Consider the following 8652-nt stretch of genomic DNA (forward strand, 5'->3'; position numbering starts at 1 on the left):
TTGTAAAGAAGAAAATGCAAATTGGGAAGAAAAATTTTGACTCCCCAAGAGTTGTAAAAACCGGTGCCCCTAAGTACACTTGAGTAGTGTAGTTTTCATTTTTACTCATTCTAATTTCTCATTACAACATCTCTCTTCCTCTCTCATAAAAATTGGGTTTTATGTTCAAAAATTTGTTCTATAATTTCTAATACATCAAATATATTACTAGAAGTAGTAATACTAATATTAGAAATTAATTTAAAGTAACTAATACATATTATCTAGTTAGTAATAGTATTAGTGTTTGAGTTAGTCTTGGGTGCAACTAAAAGGAGGCATTCTATATTTGAATGCATGAAGATTCTTGGAGGATCATCGATATTGGTAATAGCTCAAGATCTATTTTTGGAAGGAGTCCAAAACTAGTGCCCTTAAATTCGTCCATATGAAATGTAAGAAAATCATTTTTCTCCTTATTTTGTTATGCATGCAATCCACATAAATATAAATTATAAGTAATTTATAAAATGGTTAGATGAGTCTAATATGGGTATATGAACCTAACAATTGGCATCAAGAGCTTTGGTGTTGCATGCATAATCGGTTTGGTTTTTCCGAGTTAAATGTAACTTAATTAAAACTAGATAATTTGTGATTTATAAGGATAAAGCACAAAAATTTTGCATGTTATACATTCTGGTTCTAAAATATTTTTAGGTCATATTGATGATTTATGGATGATTATTGCTTATTTTAATGATTTTTAGTGAAATATAGAGTAAAATGAATTTTTATTCACTAAAAATAGTTAAACTTCACTAATGGCCGTGATTTTTTAGTATGACCTCATCATATGCATATTTTATGTATTGTATGTAAAATTTCGTATTAATGTGATTATAATTGTATGTTTTATAATTTGTATGTGATAAAAATGGTATAAATGGAGGTTAAATGACTAAAAATAGTTAAACTTCGAAATAGGCCATGAAATTTTAATATAATGTCGCATGCATATTTTACAGATTGTATGTAAAATTTCAGATAAATGTGATTTATTATGCATGTTTTGTAAATTTAATGGTTAAAATGTTATAAATAGTGCCTATTTTTAGCAAAAATAGCTAAAATAAATTTTATGACATGAAATTTTTCCCTAATGTTGTATATGTGATATTAACATCAGATCTAAAGTTGCATGATTAATTTTGTTTGATTTGGTGTGTTTATTGATTTTTATGTGATAAAATCGATAAAAGGGCAACTTTATTAGTCATAAAAATTAATTCAATATTTTTGATGAAATTTTGCCATTTCCAGGTTCTGGAAATTTTTTAAGAATGTTCAAATTTTGATTTTGATTTTTTCCATAATTTTTATGTTTAGTTTGGAATTAAATGGTAAAAGTTATGTTTTATACGATTTATTAATGAAATAAATTATAAATATTTTGTGGGCAAAATTTTATTGATTTTGGAGTATTGATAATATTCAAGTATTTTAAAAAATGTTATTTCGAATTTTTCCAAATGTTTATGATTTATTGGGAATTATTTCATAATTATAAGGATTATAAGAAGTTTAAATAAGCAATAATACAAAACCAAGTTGAATTATTGTCAAATGTTTAGTGAAGACTAATTTTTGAGTCCTGAGAAGGGTAGGATAATTAACTTGGGCTTAAATTTGATTTAAGAATTAATTTGTGATTTTAATAAGTTATTGTCACGCATTTCCATAAAACCGGATTATATACGATATAAGGTTTAAATTTAAAATATTTGGCACTTAATTTGGCATGTTAGACACATATAATAATGCTGCATTTTTATTGATGAATTTCATAATTTTATTTATGTAATTTTGAATTATGTTATTTTATCTTAGTATGGCCTTAGTTTTTAATTGGTATTACCCGTAGTGAAAGGGAATATCAATTTGGTTGTAATTTTAATGTGATTTCGCATTATCTTTTTGTAATTTAATACATTTAAATTTATTACAAATGTATAATAGGAATAGTTATGTATTTTTATTATTATTTTGTAATTCCGGATTTTCCTAAAGACGGAGCCATTCGAAAAGGAGTTCCGGTCAAGACGGTGTTTTCCTTGGAAGGCGTGTCACATGAAGTTCAAGGGACCAATGGAGTTGGTTTCCGAATTTGTAATAGAATATTAGATTTTCTATTGAAGAAAGGCCATATTAGGAAATTTATTTATTGCTTTGCATTTTTCTTTATATGTTTGCATGCATAGCCAAATCGCCATAAACAACACATGCATATTATATCGAGTAATCGATCGTGTCAATTATAATTATCAATAATTCAACTTTTAGCTCACTTTAAATTGATAGATAATAAATTGACAAGACCTTTACTTTTAAAAGATTGAGACTTAGCCTTACCAAATAGTAGGAGCCCATGAATCTCCATTTCATATAGGTACAATACGGTATGAAATATTATACAGGGGTGCCGGGTTTGACGTTGGATAAGTGAGGTAATAAATAGTTATTACACTTCGAAAATTTGGTTGATCTCAACGAAAGTATTTTGTCACCGTAGCCGCAATAGGTTCGAGCTAAAGATGAACTTAGCGTAAATTCATCGACCGAGAGTTCTAATTGTAGAATCGGTTAAGAGGGTTAACCCACCAAGTTAATATGAATTTTGGATCTCGGAATCATTTAATATAGTTGGGTAGAGGTCACTATATATTGCTATACTTGTATTAATATTTACAAGTATTATAACGCTGAATGTTGTATTTTCCCACTATTTCGTTGTTTATAATGTTGTTCTATTTCATTACTCCTACTCATATGCGATATCATTTGATTGTAACACGAGTCTCCGCTAAACTACTATTGCCAACGACAAAGAATCTCTTTCTAAAATGAACCGCATCATAGATTGTGGACTAGCTCCATAGGAATCGTTCTATTCCATAAGAACTCCATAGGAGTTGTCTTATGTCATATAAGATTAGCATCTTAAATTCCTAACATACCCATGTATAATTTCTTGTGAAGAAATATGACTAGAGGTAATGAGTAGTCAAAATATGTTTTGAATATATCTTCTATGTATCCATGGTTCACAAGTCTTATTGCTCAACCTAAACACTTGTCATCAAGCACTTGAGTTGTTAAGTATATGACAATGTTAAATTGGTAAATTAATTTGTTAGAAATTTTGATTGACCAAATACCACAATAGAGTTCATCCTTGTGAAGGATTAACTAGGAATTTATATGAAGATAAGTCTTCATCAAGTAGAAATTCTTGAAGTGAGTGGGAGCAATAAGAAGTAAAGTTCCTATCTTAATTATTAAGGATAGAACTAAGCTCGAAAGAGAAGGTGTTAGACACTAAAATAGAGACAAACTCCAAATAAGTAAAGATCAAGGAAGTTGGTCATGTGACTCTAACATATTCCTTCTTGAATATCTATGACATTGACATTGCATTATTGCCAAATACCACATCATGAGTATTTGATACAAATTTGTGAATTTCATAATATTTGGCATTATCATGTGATGACTAGCAAGAATAAGTTCACAAATTTGCATGAATGGAACTAGGGTAGTTGTCATTTCATCCATGGACATATAAGTGTTATAGTGTACTCATTTTAGTTTTGTATTTAGAAATGTACCTCAATAATTGTTATGATGTACACCAATTCTAAATAAGAATATAATTCAAGTTTTTGTACAAAACGCAAAGGGTTTCTCAATTATGCAATTAAAACAAGCGTTGTGCCCTAACATACCACGATTAAGTTTATGGTGAGACCATACTAATTAAGGTAATTATATTCAAACTAAAAATAAATGTCATATAAGACTCAAATTGGTGATCCCAAATTATTTCTTATTTCTTGATTGAAAGTCACATTAAAACTAGTTTTCATTAGTATCCCACAACATTTGATTGTGAATCTCATATAATGTGCGAATCTTGTATTCAAAGCAAGATGTTTCGTGACTTTTCTTGAAAAGTATAGCAAAAAGAATAAGTTATTCACCAAATTACACTTTGAAGTGTATGGTCGAATACAATTTCAATCAGAAAAGGTTATTACTTCTTCATCTCTTTTACCAACGAATTAGGTAGATACTAGATATCCACTTAATGAGGTAAAAAGAGAAATTCTTTGAATAAGTTCAATAAATATTTAAAAGATATCGAAACCTACAGATTATAAAACCAAAGTATTAGTACTTTGTTATAATGGGGAACAATAAAGTGATGACTTTTATCTGCACCATATAGAGTGTGATATGGTATCACAAGATCACTTTCATAATCACACCCTATCAAGATAAGTTGTATTAGAAAGTTACATAGAATCCTATATGATATGATTGAATCTTTACATTACAGTTGGAGGTAGTTTCTGTTATAAAATTTGTCTGTCGTTTATAATTTTTCCACTAAAACAGAATATGCTTAAAGCAATCATCTACTTTTCAAATGAGATATGGTTAGGCATGCTACCTAAATTGTAGCTTGTTTCGATAGTAAACATGTGCTCTCTCTTCCTACGTGATCACGAGAACAAAGGGTTTGTGGCTCGTGATGCTGTCTATTAAGAAAAGAGGATTATTTCTTAAAGACAGTGGGATAAAATGTTCAAGAGCCACAAACTGAGAATAAGACGTAGGAAGATGTTCCTTCTTGGTCAAAATCATTAATCACAAACTGAGAATAAGACGTAGGAAAATGTTCCTTCTTGGTCAAAATCAATAGTTATTTCTTCGAAATCTAAAGTGGACAGGAGTCATGTTATTTTTCAAATTAACAAACCTGTAACTTATAAAGATGCTTTATCTAGTTTCAACTCCGCAAAAGTCCGAAATGAGAATAAACATGAAAATGTTTACTTAGCTTGGTTGATTGGTAGCAAAGGGTTTTGCATGCAACAACAACGCTTTATTGAATTCGGATATGATTTGACAGTTGGATTTTAAAATCATCTTGCATGATTTTGAGAATCGCAACTATCCTAAGGTAGGATGGAAACTTAAGAAGAAATCTGAAGTAGAAGTCAAGGAGTTGAATGATATGTTTCAGTCATGTGTTAAACTTTTCTCGAATTGTCGAGTAGTTCTGTTTATACATAGAGTTTAGTGGGAGTAATGTGGTGTTACTAGTCTTATATGTAAGGGACATATTGATCATTGTGACTGATGGAAGACTTAGGAGAAGAATAATACATCTCTAAGGTATCCGGACCTATAAAGATAGTTCTAAGACGATATTAGCGTTGGATCAATGTTCTTATGTTAATAAGAATTTTGACAAGTTCAAAAGTATTGAACATGTAGAAATTGTATCCACATGCTTCCGCTGCGGGATTAATTCATTACGCTAAGATGTATCACCATTCTTAAATTTCTTATACTTGGAGTATGACGAAAAGTTACAAATCAAATTTTTGAGAGAAGTCTCTATATAACCATATAGTTCATTAGTTAGTACTCAGGAAGTACTGAAGATATGAAGCTAAGCATTTAGAATAGAGATGGATTTATGTGCAAGGAGTTACTCAAAAACCATATTCTAAACACATAAGGATGGTTAGAGAACCATCTTGGCTATATTATTTAGGAAGATATCTGCTACAAACATCCTAGGCAGTTGAACAATGAAGTATACACAACGGAAATTGAGTATACTTGCAATAATGAGATATGCAAGAAGGAAGGGATGATATTAGGATTTGGTTTTATGAATTGGAGAAACTATGGTAGTTCGTTCCAATAACCGAAGGTCCTATCCCTTCACACTGTGAGGACAGTGGGAGTTATTCTAAGGCAAGAGAGCCTATGTCCAGATTGGATCTAGACACGTACTTAAAGAAGTTCTTGTAATACAATATTATTCACAAGAATGGGAAATAGTATACAATAAGGTTAGGAAAAGTGTGAAGTATTGCTAAAACTTGCTAACCAAGGCTTTTTTATAGGCTAAGCATGATAAGTCATGCCATTTCAATTGAGTTGAGATGTATAGTTATATACAATATTATGTATGGATTATAGATTATGTAGTAATTGAGATGATATCAATTTTACATATGTGATAATGAATTCATCGTTTGAGTTTTCTTAAAAACTCTTTTATTGCTTTGTTATATACAAATAGGTTGTATGTGTGACACCCTCATTTATTGCGGAAAAGTAAACACGTAATTCTAGAATAAAACTGCATGGATATGTTTGTAATAGGTTCATTATAGTAAAAACCTGTAATTTTTAAAACCTGAACCTGTTATAAAGATATCCAAATGGGAAGGTGTCAAACATGCAAGGTCCAAAATAAATCTCATGAATAAAACATCGCTAAAGTCGCGAAACAAAGTTATACAAACCAAATATGAGAAAGGGAGACATATGTCCCTAAAAAGTATATGACATAAAAAGTATTTAAGGGTCACAATATAATAAAGTCAATCTAGGTCCCAAGGTTACTTTGCTCGCTATCTCGTCCATGTACCCCATATATGCATCACCTACCTGTCAATCGCATTTTATACAAATATGAAAGCCACAGTCAGTGGGGAGTAACTCCGAGTTCTCCCAGCCACGAAATGTCATAATTACTATAACATGTAAACATAAGAACATGAATACGAATCACACAATGCCTTAGCATATAGATGCTAGACAGTCGTGCTTATCATGTGAACAACAATATAACAACACATAGTCCTAGCATGTGAATACTAGACCGACTCATACTACACTATCATGTGAATCACATAACATCCAGGAATCCAAACTCTATCAACCATAGCCGGCTTGCATCTCACCTTCTATGATTCATAGAATCATCAAACAAGAAAGGACAATATATCAAAGACAGGCATAAGTTCTTAGTCCCGTCAATAGTCACTCAGAACTCGAGTCTATACCACGAGGTAGGGAAGGTAATCGAACCGGTATCTTGGCTCAGAGGTTCTATCAAAACATGGCCAAGACACAACACAACCCTAGCCTAAAATCTGCGCAGACCTAGACATGCGGATACACACCACCGCACCCAAGACCCACAATTTTTCTAAAACAAAGTGAGTACCCTAAGGAGTCCACCAAAGGGTTGGCTAGTACTTAAGCTGGCCACTTACTCTCAAAATAAGTAACGAGGTCATGCCCCAACTTGGATATAAACCCACCAAGTCAGGAACACAGAGGCTATTAAGCAGTGAACATATACTCGTCAAATACTATAAAGACCTATCTATGATGAAGACCGAAATACTCACCTAGGACCTAGTCCCAGCTAGTCCCAGCTTGAATATTTTAGCCCACACCACACAAGACAAGTAGGATACCCAATTAACCATAAAAGGGACAAAGAGTCCAAACTTGTACATATAAATTATCACAACCTAGCATATGGAAGGCTACGCAAAAGAATATTCAGCTGATAATCCAACAAAATCTCCAATATCAATAATAATCCAAATTCCAGCTAACCGTTAATTTCATAATTCATGAGAACAAGCTAAAATGGCAAAGAGGCAACAAGACTGAAGTATAAGGCAGCCAATTCATCCAACAACCAACATGTGAAATGATAATTACAAATATCAAGACATAACATAAAATTTCCAATAACAACCAATCTCACCTCAAAGACAAACCCTCGACCCGAGTCCCGCGACGGGTCATCGGTCAAATCGAGGTCGATTTGGTTTAAACCTAGTTTGACCAAACTCGTTCGGTCAATCTGCCCACTTTCGAGTCTTTGCCTACTTTAGCCCAAATCATAAAATTTATCACAATATAATTCTCATGCTATTTCTAATTTCTATCATGTGAAAAACGAAAGTAACATATTATCAATAACCTAAACACTTAACAAACACCAAACACAACATCTACTACTAATGTGACATTAATTCGTCGAGTAACTCGGAATAGTTACCTTAAGCTAGCAAAGAGACAAGCAATAACTTGAGAAAGCTTCTAAAACCCAAAATTACTCTTCATCTTCAACCACATATGAGTCACCTAAAATAATTATGTGAAAGGACGATATTAACGAATTATCTTTATATAAAATATGAGACGGAAATTAATTTAATTATATTTTAAATAAACCAAACTAGCGTCAAAACAAATTATAGACACGACTCTAAAATTATTATGACAACCTCAAACTCGGCCTAACCACCAACTACACATGGCCTCAAACTCGTGACTTAGCTAGGCCACGGCCAAAGCCACGGCTAGGCCACCGGGGTCCGACACGACCACCACCCGACTACCCATAGTCACCCTTCACCCTACTTCATAACCTGACCCAAAAATCAGTCCAAAACAGAACCCAAAAGATGCCTAAGTTCGACCCCAACTCCAGTCCTCAAATGCAAAGTGAAAACCCACGATGACAGCTCTCGTCCCTGCCCAAAACAGAGTACCAATCGTCCCCTTAAGACTCCATTCTCGCGCCTAAAAACAGTCCTAGCTGAGCCAACTAAGTCAGCATTTAAAACGGTTTTAGAGCGGAAATCCACAAGTATAAAGCAACTCAAAAATGTACCCTAAAGACTACAAAAATCGCCCCAACACGAGTCCAAATTAGTCCAAAACAATCCCTACATCTCGGATACACCGTCTCAACTATAAAACACACCAATTATCACCCAA

At 32.4% G+C, this 8652-nt stretch overlaps 1 long non-coding RNA gene across 1 annotated transcript; it reads right to left on the bottom strand.

Moving 5' to 3' along the window:
- Positions 1-6309: 6309 nt before the first annotated feature.
- Positions 6310-8013, bottom strand: LOC141629751 (uncharacterized). Its single transcript, XR_012537344.1, has 2 exons — positions 7928-8013; positions 6310-6513 (listed from the first exon to the last, which is right to left on the bottom strand). It is a non-coding gene; the product is annotated as an uncharacterized LOC141629751 (long non-coding RNA).
- Between the last annotated feature and the right edge of the window lie 639 nt (positions 8014-8652).

The sequence above is a fragment of the Silene latifolia genome, chromosome 2, assembly GCF_048544455.1.
Source record: "Silene latifolia isolate original U9 population chromosome 2, ASM4854445v1, whole genome shotgun sequence".
Classification (NCBI taxonomy): Eukaryota; Viridiplantae; Streptophyta; class Magnoliopsida; order Caryophyllales; family Caryophyllaceae; genus Silene; species Silene latifolia.